Raw genomic sequence first — 13687 nt, 5'->3', positions numbered from 1 at the left:
CCTAGGGGTGGAGCTTCTCCTCCAGCCTCCTCTTCTTCCTCCTCCTGTTTAGTTCCCCCTCTCACTGAGATAATTTATTTCCTGGGGGAAGTGGCGGCTCAGATGCAGACACCTACTGGGTTCTTGGACAGGATCCTCTTTCTGCTCCACCCAGGCATGGGAGAGTTAAATGACCTTGATGCAAGGTCACATGGAGCAGAGGCTGGGATTTGAACCTAATCCCCAGGTCATGTTGTTTTCTTTGCCGTGAATAGACTTACTGAGCCTTTTGTCCTACCTGGCCAGGATCGCTCGCAAAGCCACTGGCACCGTCTTCCTAAGGAGTTACTTAAGGTTGACCAAAGTGTGTGTGTGTGTGGGAGGAATCATCTCCCAGTTGGGGCAACCCCGTGAGGGCTTGATCCTGGGCAATGGGAACCTGATCCTGCAAAGCCAATGGGACTACTCATGAGTTTGGTGTTCAGCAGGTGCATTGATGGATTGGGGCCCTGGAACTCAGCCCCTGCCGGGATCGGGCCCTAAATGGTGCATCAGAACCTTTGCCCTCAGGTCAGATGGGGGAGGGGAGGATACAAAGAACCCATGTCGTCCTCCACCCACTTTACAAAGGAGGGCCATCAGTCACTATACGGAGATACCAAGAGGAGCTTCCACCTTCCCCTCCTCCCCCGCCTCCCCTCCCCCGTGTATTTAATCTAGAAATGTAAGAATTATATTTATGTCTTAAGTTATGATGATGAGTTAAGGGAGCGGGGTGGGGGGGTTTCACGAGGCCTTTGTGTTTAAAACACAGGAGGGGGCGTCTTTTAACGAGGGGCTCCCTGTTAATTGGTCGTCTCTCTTGACAGGGCCTCTTATGGTACCATTGACCTGCATTTAGCCTTGGGCCTTTTATAGTTTTTGCTTCTTTATGATGGAGGGAAAAAACAACAACCCTGAACATTCCCCCCTCCCTCACTTTAAAACCTTTTTTTTTAAATTTCTCCTTAGTTTTTTACCTTATTAATATCAGGAATTTTAAAAATAGCTCAGGGACAGATTTCCAATTCTTCAGCACACACAATCCAGGCCAGATTGACAAAAGCGCTCACCACCCATACAGGGATAGGCATGTAAGTAAAGTCCTCAGCACCCAACCTGCCCCATGTATTTGGGTGCCTAAATAAGAATTGAGCTCTTTTGTAAATTTCAGCCATAAAGTCTGATCTTCTGTGGTGTTACCTTTGGGAGGACTCAGGGATGTGTACTGTGAGCAGGAATAACTTAATGGGGTGGTTTATTAACAATGGATTCCTTTCTTCAAAACATTTGTTAGGCATCAGAGTTAAACAGGTGCTGACAAAGACGGAGTTTTAACAGTGTGTCTAAAAAATCCCTACCCTTTTAATTGCTCAGCTCTTGTGATGTCACTGTTTCACTAGATCTCCTGTCACCATAGAGTCTTCCAGCCTAGACAGGACCTGAATTAGGGATGTGGGACTGAAACGGACCTCCCAGGTCATCACGTCCAATCCCCTATTTTCACAGGCAACCCTGGCAGATAATCCCCTTCATACACGTATTAAGCACCATCTTAAAACTAGTGAGGGTGCTGGCTCCCACTGCCTCACCTGACAACTCCAGACTGTAAACTCGTTAGGACAGGGATTAGCTTTTGGTTTGTAGCTGTGCAGCGCCCTGCACAATGGGGCTGCAGTTCTGCCTGGGGCCTATGGGTGCTACCTCATACCAGAAATGGTAATGATGTTGATGAGTTTTTTTTAATGTAAAAAACAAGCAGAAAACATTTCTTCTTTTTTTTTAAAGCTTTTTTGGCCTCATCCATCATAAAGGTGCAGGAGCCCATTTCCTCCCCCCTCCCCCTTGCAGGTCACCCTAATGGAAGGGCGCCTCTGTTAACAGCCGGGACTTCTCTGTGTGCTAATGGAGGAAGCATTTAATTAACGAGCATTGCTTCATTTGAAAGGGGTTCTCTGTCAAAAGCCTGAGGGATTCTCAATGGGGATTGGTTCATCGCTGAGGTTCGCAGGCAGTGGGGAGGGCTCCATATGTGCGGGTATGTGTGACTGTTAATTGGGGAGCGGCGTGAGTCATGTGTCTCTCTTCCTATCCCCCCAGGAAACACGGGAGCCAGGGGGAACAGGCCATCGGGGTTGGGGGTATGAAAATGATGTGCCCCTTTTCAGCCAAGTGACACTCACCGCGCCCATGCACACTCTTACACACTTGCTCAGACACACACTTACACACACACTTATGTGCTTGTGCACACACACACACACACACATATGCACACACGAGTCAGGGAAGGGGTGGAGGGCAGCAGGGGCCAGCTGAGAATGCTGACAGAAGCATTTAACTGAATGCTCCGCGCATCTATTCATTTTCTCCATGTAGGGTAACATGGTGGACCAAAGACTTAGCTGGTGTCAGTTGCGGTAGCTTCCCTGATTTCAACCCCCTTCAATTTTTAACACACTGCCTGCATGCCTGCCCCCAAGCAAAAAATATATGGGGCAAAAATCAGCTTTGCTCTAATTGTAACTGACTGGGGAGGGTATATTACAGACGCCCGTCTGTGCCTGCTCCACAGAGTTTGTTACAGCCCCAGCTAGGGATGCTGATGCTTTTTGGTCCCCGGTTCTATCTCTGGTGCGTACACCCAAGTTGGGAGCTGTCACATAAGCAGATGTCGATGCCACCGACATCAGAGGGAACAAGATGGTGTCTTTAAACATCCCCCCTCCCCACAACACTCCTCACCGCCATTTGATTTGGAATGGAATTGTTTGGATTTTGGTTTTGTTGGTTTTAATTTAAGTAATAAAAGATGAGCTACGCTGGACCCTCGCGAACGTGCCTTTGTTAAAAGATCCCGCGTCTCTGGTGGGCGGGGAAGAGTGAGCTGGAGAAGACGGGGTCCGAAAGGAGCTTCTAGGATTCATTAGCCAATAATCAGGAGGGCCCCTTTGTGTGGGGAGCTGTGCAAACACATTGGGAGGGACAGACTCGGCCCAAAAAGGAGGGTGGGGGAAGAAAGGAAGTCTTGTCCTTCCCATTTAACAGACGGGGATCTGAGGCCCAGATGCTCAAAGGCATGTAAGCACCTAACTCTCATGGGCACACAAGGAGTCTGTAGTAGAGGTGGGAGCTGAACTTATTTATCCTGACTCCCACTCCATTGCCTTATTCCTACCTTTGAGGCTAGCGAGGGGGCACTGCCATTGTGTATCTCAACTGATGAGTCACAAAGCTGGGAGGGGGTGGGGTGCGTGTGTGAGACGGGTCACCAGGCATTGAAAATGTCCTTGCAATCTAAGAGAGAGAAGGCAGGTGAGATAATCTCTTTTATTGGACAAACTTCTGTCGGGTGTGAGAGACATGCTTCCGAGTTCCACTGAGCGGCAAACTGCAATGGAAAGTGAAGAAAACCTCACTCTCCTCTTCCCTGGCCGTTAAAGGTCACGTGTCCTCTGCCTCTCAAACACCGCCCCAAATCACTTCTTCGGGCTCAGTGCCATCACTGACACATTGTTCACAGTCAACATAAGGACTGTTTGTGAACAGTTTTTAGTTTGACGAAAGGTGCTGCTCCGCTGAGAAGCTTCACTCCAGGGCAGGACTCGGCAGACCTGGCCTCCATTCCCAGCTCTGCCACTGACCTTGGGCACATCACTTCCTGACAGTGCCTAGCTCTTATCCCGTGCTTGACACCTTTAGATCCCAAAGTTCTTAGTGCCAACGCCATTTTACAGATGGGGAAACTGAGGCAGGGGGATAGACGTGACTTGCAAGCTCGCCCAGCAGGCCATTGGCGGAAGTGAGAATTGAAGCCCGGTCTCCTGAAGCCCAGTGCACTATCCAGTAGAAAATGCTGCCTCCATTTTCCCTCTCTCTAACATGGGGCTAATACTTTCCTCCTTTACAGTGGGTTATGAAATTCGTGAGACGCTCAGATACTACAGTGATAAGGTCCACGTAGGCACCTAGATAGATCCCCCCAGGCCGCCCGTCCTCTCCTTTGCAGGCTAGCAATATTTCAGAATGGCCTATGTGCTACCTAATGGCCCTGTAGCCCAGGCTGCAAATGAGAAACAAGATTACGTCTCCGACCACTGTCGTCAATGGCACATGTCTTTGAGACGTGTTCCTTCCCGGCTTAATACATCTGAGATCATTCACAGACTCAGATTTTAAGGGCAGAAGGAAACATTAGGTCCTCTAGTCTGACCTCCTAACACCGGCCAGAGAATTTCCCTCACATCTTCCCGTACTGAGCCAATAACGTGGCTCTGACTAAGCATCTTCCAGAAAGACGTCCAGGCAGGACTCCCTCCCTCAGCACCACAGGGCACCAGACGGATGAATAAACAAACCAAAGCAAATAGAATATTTTCCTCCCCCATCCCTGAAATCACCGAGAGGAAAAGTCACCCTCTCCAAAAAGGAAAATAAGGAATGGGGAGACTATAGAATCATCATGGAATCATAGAAGATCAGGGTTGGAAGAGACCTCAGGAGGTCATCTAGTCCAACCCCCTGCTCAAAGCAGGACCAACCCCAACTAAATCATCCCAGCCAAGGCTTTGTCAAGCCGGGCTGTAAAAACCTCTAAGGATGGAATGAGAGCAAAAGGGAGTGAGAAAGAGGGAGGAGGATGAGGGGAGAGAGAGACCTGCCCGCCCATGAGATGGTAACCACTCTGAGTCTGCTGAGCGGCTTCCTGGTAGTGCAGGAAGCTGGAGTGTCTGCCCCGCACCACCTCCTGTGAAGCTCAGCTGGAGGCAACTGCAGGCCTGATTAGGCACTTATCGTTAGATGCCCTGCTGCCCGGCATCTGGGTCTGAGTCAGGGGGGAAGGGTACATGCTGGGGGTAACACCAGCCCCTAATGGGGCTGGGGTCCTACATCCGCAGGGAGCTGAGATTTGCATGGGCTCAAAGCAAACCCAGGCAAGACCTTTTGAGCCAGGTCAGCACTGCTAGGGGTGTAGATATTGGGATTCTGGGGTCCACAATGCCCTCAGCTAGTCATCTTCTGACTTTAGTAACACCTGGAGCCCCCAGCCACACTCAGGACCCCATTGTACCAGGTGCTGCAGAGACACAAAGTGAAAGACAGTCCCTGCCCCAAAGAACTCCCAGTCTGAATAGACAAGGAGTGGGGAGGGGAAACTGAGTCACGAGGAGGGGACGTGACTTGCCCAACGTCACCCAGCAGGTCAGTAGCAGGAATACAACCCCCCATGTCCAGAGCCAGCCAGTACTCTACCCACTAGCCCACACTACCCCCTAGCTTGTGGGGCTGCTATGTACACCGTAGATCTTGCCACATGCTAGACCGCTCTGTATTCCACTCCAGGCCCTGCTGTCCCAGGCTATCCCACCCATGAAGTGGGTGCCAAATTGTCTCCTTGTGCCTCAGTTTCCCCTCCCACCCCTTGTCTATTCAGACTGTGAACTTTTGAGGGCAGGAGCTGTCTCTCGCTCTGTGTCCATGCAGCACTTGGCACAATGGGCCCCTGACACGAGATGAGTGTCAAACCCGGATGGGACGAGTAGGGCACCTCAGGCCCAGAGGAGTGCAACGCTCATGGATCCGGAAAACGAGGCAGGGCGCATCTCAAGGGTAGAGGCCCTTCCGCCTCCTCTGTGCCAGGGTCTTCCTGTGGCATCGCTGGGTCTCCCTCATGACAAGCTCTGCCAGTTGGGGAACTTGGGGAGGAGTGGAGTGAGCTCCAGAGGTCAGTGAGGGGCCAAGCAGGCCTGGTGGTGGGGAGGGCAAAGGGAGGGAATCGCCCTCCTGGACGGCAGTAACAATCACAAAGCCCCTGAGTTGTCGTCACCAGCGAAGCTCCCAGCCCCCGCGGAACAAAAGGGCTTCTGTGTGGCCGGCACGCGCACAATGGGGCTTTGTAGAGAGATGGGATCCCGTTGGCAGGGACGGCGATTACCGCCAACACCGCGGCCATGCCTGACGGCCCTGGCGTTAACTCCTTGGCTCGTGAGACGCCGACTGGACCGACCCGAAAGGAGCCCCGAGGAATGGGACTCCAGAGCCCTTGCTCAGTCATCCCCTGGCCTGACGGAGCGCTGCTGCCCTGGGTCCCACATTGCAATGCTAGGCAAACTCAACCCTGGTGTAACAGCGCTGCCCACTAGGAGAGGCTGGGACGGGAGTAGCCGGGAGCTCCCCTTATAGTCAGGGCTCCTGCCCCAACCCCCCCATAGCACCCCCTGCTGGGAGAGGTCAGGACTGGAGTAGCCGGCAGCTCCCCCCACAGCCAGCGCTCCTGCTCCGTTCTTGAGAGCACCCTCTGCTGGGAGAGGCTGGGGCTGTTGTAAACCCACAGCTAAAACCGCTTTTGAGGGAGGTGAAAGCTGGTTTCTGTGGCTGTGTTTCCCCCTGTTGCACTAGCCCTGGTGCACCTCCTCTTGCGGGCAGCAGAGCACGAATACAGACAAGAGGCTGGTGTTTCTACCACCATCATGTCCGACAGCGGGCCTGGGGACATGGTGGTGAAATATAAGTGTGCAGTTGTGTATGTCCATATGTATATGTGTGTGTGCACTGTCCTCTCCCCGACCGCTCTGGGGGGACCTCCCCCACTGTCCCCTCCACCGCTGCTCTGTGCGGACCTCCTCAACCACTGCTCTAGGGAGACCTCCTCCACCCTACCCCCCACCCCTGCTCTGGAGAGACCTCCCCCACCCTACTCCTCCACCTCTGCCCAGGGCAGATCTCTCCCACCCACCCCTCTACCCCTGCCCAGGGGAGACCTCCCCCCCCATGCCTGCCCCTGCTCTCTCCCAAAGCAGCAGGAGACACAAACATTCTTGGGGTTCCTTCCAGCAAGGACAACACGGTCGCCTGCGCCCAGCAAAGCCCCGGGCCCTGACTGCCCTAGAAGTTGGGGAGCTGCTGGGCTCAATTCCCCACAGGCTCCTTGGGCTCATTGCTGCAGGATCTGACCCCTGGAAGCTGCCCAGCTACGTCGCTAACAGTCTCTCCCCCTCCTCTGGGAAAGGAAGCCCCAGAGTGGGGCACCGGGGGGGGGGAAAGGGGGGTTGAGGAACTGCCCCCCACCCAGAAAAGGCTCCCACTGAGTTAGTCTCTCCAGCCTGGGACACACGAAGGCCCTTGGCGGACCACACACCGTCAGGCGCACAGTAGCTGCACAGCTGGGAAGCACATCTGCTCTCCTTCTGGCCTACACAGACCCACGCGCCCGGCGTGGCCCCGCAGCCAAGAATCTCTGTGGTGCCCAAGCCCCTCCCCATCTTCCTCTCCCTTCATGGGGGGCGGGGGGGGTCAACTTCCAGCAGCTTCATCCTGAAGTTTGCATGAGGGGATAGGTTTCTGGGGTGGGGGCTGCATCTCGCAATGAAGTTCCATGATCTTCAGGTGAGCTGTGACTGGAAAACGCTGGCCCTCGGCTGGCAGGGGGGCGACTGGCGAGATGAGCCAGCCCCCGCCCCACCCAACCTTCCAGGGCTTACCCTGCAGGAGGCAGGCTGGCTGGTGCCCGGGTGATCTGGAGTGATCTGAAGGGGAGGGGGTTTGGCCCCAGCAGCGGAGATGCAGAGGAATTCCCTCCATTGCCTTGTGACAGGCCAGGAACTGGAGCAGGAGCCAGCAGGGCCCTGTTGGATCACGGTCGTGCAAGGATTGTGGGTGTGGGTGTGCGCAGATGCATGGGGTATGTGTGCACCTGTGTCAATGCATGTTCCTGCCTATGTTTGTGCATAGACGTGTGTCAACTCCACCAGGACCCCCACCCCGCAGGGGTCGCCCAAGCAGCTTGTTCCCTTCTTCCAGCTTGCCTGGTGCTCTGCCCTGGCCCAACCAAATCGGATTGATTTTCTGTGGCACCCCCATTATGATTCCTACTCTGAGTTATGCTGTGGTGATGCTGTCCAGCCCCATCTGAGATCAGGGCCCCACTGTGCCAGGTGGTGCACAGACAGTGATGGCTCCAGAGAGCTCACAGTCTAAACAGGCAAAGGGTGGGAGGGGAAACTGAGGCACCGTAACTTGCTCAGGGTCACCCAGACTGAGAATGGAACCCCGGGGTCCTACGTCCCAGTCCCGGGCTCCACCCACTTCACCACACTGCCTCTCCTCCTCTCTCAGAGCTCCTTAAGTGCTTTCCAGACAGAGCAGAAGGGGCGCTCCCGGCCCTGAAGTGCTACCAGACAAAGAGCCCCACACTGCGATCGCACATGGAGGGTGGGGAGTCCCGCTGTCACTCCCTCCCCAGCAAAGCTCTTGTAGCTCAAAGTGCTCATGGGATTGGGGCCCCTTGGTCATGCCTGCAAAGGGTTAATGGGGCTAATAATAAAGCAGCATCAGGATTGTCCCTAGCCTAGCTGTGAGCAGGCGCAGGGTGCCTTTGAGTCAGGAAATTACACCTAATCCCTTGGCAGGCAGAGCTGCTAATTCCCACCCCCCACACCCCTTCCCTAAACACCCCCACTCTCCTCCCCTTCCAGCAACCCACTGGCCTCCCTGTTAGGAGTCACCCTGAGTCGACAGAGGAATAGAGCTGCACGCAGAAGAGGCCCTGGCCAGAGTCTCTGGGGTTCCCCTAGCCCCCTGCCCCCAGTAGCAGGGGGACTCAGCTGGAGCTGAGTGGTGGTTGCATGGCTCTGGGGGTGCCAGGCGTAGCCAGCTCTTCCCAGCACCTTGGGCTCCAGCCAGGCCTTTCATCTCTGGGCGTCTCAGTTTAGGGCTTTTTTGGTTTGCTGAAAGATAAAAAAAGGCCTCCCATCCATGGGCATCCCTCTGCCAGGACAAACAGAGGGGAGGGAGCTCAGAGCCACTGCCTTGAACATGTGCAAATGGTTACTGTGCCGTGGCAGGAGGGTGGGGTGGGTTCCAGCTATCTGCTCCCCAGGAGGTGCACTGGGAGAGAGAGCGACATCAGCCGGAGTCAGCATGAATTAAAGAGACAGGGGAGGAGAAAGGGGGTGTCTTTTGTGAACTTCCCCACACAGCAGTGCCCAGAGAATGTCCACTGGGCAGGGATCCCAGAGCATGAGCGTCTCCCATCTGGGTCCTTTGCCGTGTGTTTCCTGACAGCAGTGTCCATCACGGGACTGCAGTGCTGTGAGCTTCCCCTCAGCAGTGCCCGAGGCTGAAACCCCACGCGGGTTACGAATTGTGACAGTGTGGATGGGCTGAGGCTGGCTGTGAAGCATTCTTTGCTTGATGCAGTGTGATCTAGTGGCAAGTGCTGGGGACTCAGGAAGCCTGGGTTCTATTCCCTGGCTGGGCAACTTTGGACAAGTGACGGTCTTGCTCTGTGCCTCAGTTTCCCCACTCACCCCCTGTCTATTTAGCTCTGTGCCTGTGCAGTATCCGGCCCTGATCTCGGTTGGGCCCTCTGCGTGCTCCTGCATCCAGAGAGCGGCCTTGTCTTCCCTGCAAAGTGGCGGCACATTGTAGCTCAATTGTTGCTGTTAACACAATCCCCCTGGGTGCTAGTCACATGAGCTGGCCCACACAAGCAGGGGTGTAGACTAGAGCTCGAGTGAGTGGCCCTCATCAGGGGCTAACATGACCTCTGGGAAGTGTGGACGCAGGGCAGGGCCACATCACCACAATGGAGGGCTGCTGGCCCTTCACGCAATTCCCCCCTGGTCATCCCCAGACACACACACACTTTATAAGGAGCGGACTAAGGCCAAAGAAACCTGGGACCGGGCTCACGACTGGAGCTCTGAGCTGGTGAGCTGGTTTTCCCCAGAAGCCAGCGAGCTCCAGTGCGGCTGGGCTCTGCATTCAGGTCTCTGGAGCCTGTTAAATTCACTGAGCAAGGCCGCCCGTTTCATGGGGTCGGTGCCGAGTGCTTTCAGGGAGGTCGCGGCCGCCATCAGCTTCGGTGCGTTTCATGGTCCTGACACAAACCACAGATGGGCCTGAACAGCCGCTGGGATGCGGGGGGGGAGGGGGAAGGTCCCTACAAAGTTCAAGCGGCTTCCTGTGAAGTGGTTTTCCCGTGTGGGTCAAGGCGGGGAGTTGGTCTGTGGATGAGGCAGGCTGGTTGACTGGAATTTCTCTGCTCTCAATGGGGACTGTGTGTGTGTTGGGGGGGGGGGGGGAGTGGGGATGGGCAAGGAAGGGGATGTTCTTTAGCCCCCAGGCTGGGCTGGGGGGAGCTGTTTGCAATAGCCATGGGGGCTTTGGAAGGCTGAGATCCTCCCTGTATGGGCCCTGCTAGGCTGCCCTGCTGCCCGCCCTTGGGAAACAGCTGGCAGAGGGGGCAAGGGAACAAGTATGGATTTCTCCCTCAGAAGGCCCTTTGCAGGGGCAGGGGCAGCAGAAGGGCTGGGGGGAGCTGCCCCGGGGTAACCACTTGATGCACGTTTTCTAGGAGAGGTTGATTCTGGTGGGATGGCCCTGGGATCCATCAGCCTGACGAGCAGGATGCGCGTGGGGCTAGGACCGAACTCCAGGCCCCGCACTGCACATGGCCATGTCACAGCATAAGGCCGTCATGTAATACTGACCCAGCAGTGTGATGCTGTGATACCGCAGCCGAGATGCCAGGGTTGAGATGTCGCAATGTTGTGCAACAACAGTAACAAATCCCTGGTCGCCAGGACTCTGTGTGGCCAATTTTCTGCCCTCTGCAGCCACTCGAACTTCACGGCAGGGTTAGCTCTCTGATTCCCCTGCTCTCAAAGCTCGAGCCCCTTCCTTCCTGAGCTAGAGGAGAATCTCCATCAAGCTGTTGGCAGTATAGGGGCCGTGACACACAGACGAGCTGTGTTTGTTCCGTCCAGTAGAGGGCAATGGCATGCACATCCACACACACAAGAGGTTGATTGCTAGTGCCGGGGGCTTACAGTGCATGGGGGTCTCCCTGGCCGGCCATTGAGCTCAGCCTACCTAACTCCTGGCGTGAGCACCGCCTGCAGGCAGCACCAGGATACGTTTCCCGAGTGAATTTGGCTCTGGAGAATGGCACCTGTTTATTCTACCCAGAACAAGCAGATTTTGCAGTGGGGGAGGGACAGGCCAAGGTCTGGATTGCCCCATGGTGCCCAGGAGGGGGCCGTCTGGGAATGCAGGAGAGGGGGCTGCAGCCCTTGTGACCATGGCTTATGTGATGCGGGTGTCACAAGCTAGGGAGTGAGGCACGGAGCTGCTGCATATGGCCATTTATTGCATCAATACAAGCCTGCCCTCTAGTGATTGGCATGGGTAGATGCACTGGGGACGCTGCAGGGGAGAGGAAGGTGGAGAGTACAGGGCAAGACCGGACCCACCATGGTCAATCAATCTCGCCTAGCGCTTTTCATCCATCGAAGGCACTTACACAGAGCCCATCACCGTAGTATCTGTGCACCTCACAATCTTTAATGTAATTGTCCTCCGAACACCCCTGCGAGGCAGGGCAGAGCTATTATCTTCACTAGGGAACTGAGGTATGTAAAAACTAAGGCCTGGATCCTCAGCGGTATTTGGGCTCCAAACTTCTGTTGAAATCAATGGGCGTTTGATTTCAATGGAAATCTAACCCGCCCAGATGCGCCACACAGAAAGACTGTGGAGGAGCAGGGATGCGAACCCGCGCTTCTAAGTCCTAGGCTAGTGCCCCAACGACCACTGGCCAATAAGGATGCTAACCCTGGTAGCCCGGCTAAATCCCTGGTCAGATAATATCCGGCTTCCCTAAACTTTCCCCTGCAGCTGGATTCCAATTCCACCTGCAGGCGGATGGGAATTCTTCTCTGCCTGTCCTAAACGATTGTACGCTGCATGCTGGTAAATATATCTTATCTCAGGAGCATCCGCGTCTCCGTGGCAGGCAAACCAGCCTATGTGCACTGTTTGTAGATTAGTTGGTAAGCGCGGTGTGGCGGTCGGGGGATGGAAACTAAAGCTATTATAGGCAGAGCTGATAGTAGCACCTCCAGCTAAGTTTACCTAACACGTTTCCATTATAAGCCCCTGTCTTCAGGTATAACTTTGCCAGACTTAAACAATTGGAGCTGAATTATCCCCTGGTTGCTCTCAACCTCAGGCTGAATTTTTTGTTTCTGGGAGATTTTCAGCAAAAAATGGTCCGTCTGAGAACGAGATTAAGGAAAATAATAGGCCGTTTCACCAGTGGTAAGCAATTTCCCCTCCTGTTTCTTTGAAGAGCGCTAACACCATCATGGTTTGAAGCAGGATGTTGAAATCTGGGAGTGGTATAGCCCTGGAGTCAGAGAGGTGCCTTTGATTGTCCACGGGAAAATACTGCTCCATTTGGCCAAGTTATAAGCCTCTGAAAATCACCATTTGCCCATTCTCAGTAGAGCTTGCTCCTAAAAGATCTCTGAACATTCCCTTTGCACTGAGCAGGCTCCCCGGCACAGAGCTAGAGCATCGTATGCTGCTGCTGCTACCCCTTTGACCTAGGGAAGTAGATTGTGAGTTCTAGTCTCAGCTTTTTCCACTTCCTGATGCTAACAATTGCCTCCAAGGTTGTTGGGTTGGGACCCAGCTAGCCATTTAACAGACGCGCCTCGTATGTTGCCCTTGAGAGATGATTTGTATTGATTTATTTTTTAATCTGGAGAACGTCTCTCTTAATGAACGGTTTCAGAGTAGCAGCCGTGTTAGTCTGTGTTCGCAAAAAGAAAGGGAGGACTTGTGGCACCTTAGAGACTAACCAATTTATTTGAGCATAATTATCAGCTTATGCTCAAATAAATTGGTTAGTCTCTAAGGTGCCACAAGTACTCCCTTTCTTTTTTCTCTTAATGAATCTCTTTCTTTGCCGAGCCCGAGCAAATCGCTGGGGTTACCAAAGCCAATGCTGTAGTGTCCCGTGCTGTGGATGGGCCCCGGCCAATGGCCAATGGCCCACTGAAATCAATGGAAAGACTCCAGCTGGCTTCACAGGCTCCAAGGGGTACCGTGAAGAGATGGCAGAAACCCAAGGGGAATGCTCGGGTCCTTGGCGGGGAACTTCCCAATCTGGGGGCTCTGTTGGTGCGAGTAGATCTTTATCACCCCCTAAGGCTGACCTGGGGACCCCTTGGCAGAGGGAAGTGGGCACCTCAGGCGTTGCCTATTTCACTTCCCCACATGCAGCTCCAAGCAGGGTTTCGCCTGTGGGTCTGTGTCCAAGGTGGGGGGAAGCAGTCAGGGCCGAGCCAGGCCTGTGGTGGTTCTGATGTCTTCCAGCAAGAGGCGCCGTCCAAATCGCCGGCTCCTATCAAACCATCTTCTCTGTGTAATGGATCAGGAATGCAGGCCCCCTCCCGCAGCCCCCTCCACCAGAGCATTTATTTAATATCCTGAAAAAATTAAAATAACTTCTGTGGCCACTAACCCCCCCCCAGCCCCCAAAAGACAAATAGAATAAAAGTGAGCTGAAAATGGAAGGGAAAGAAAATAGAACCCCAAAGAGGGGCTGGGATCCTTCCAAACCGGAGAGGCTGGGATTCGGGAGGGAATGTGAGCATGAAGGAGACACAAAGACGGACACACACACACACAGAAAGAGGGACAGGCAGACACAGGCGCATGGACAGATGGAGATAGGCAGTTGGATACACACACGGAAAGACAGAGGGACACGCAGAGAGGCACAAATGGCGATGATGGATGCACACACACACACACACACACACACACGCGTGCGCACACACTCAGAGAGACAGACAGACACACACACATCTTACAGCCC

Source organism: Lepidochelys olivacea (genome assembly GCF_965140295.1).
Source record: "Lepidochelys olivacea isolate rLepOli2 genome assembly, chromosome: 20".
Taxonomy (NCBI): Eukaryota; Metazoa; Chordata; order Testudines; family Cheloniidae; genus Lepidochelys; species Lepidochelys olivacea.
This window is presented reverse-complemented; position numbering follows the sequence as displayed.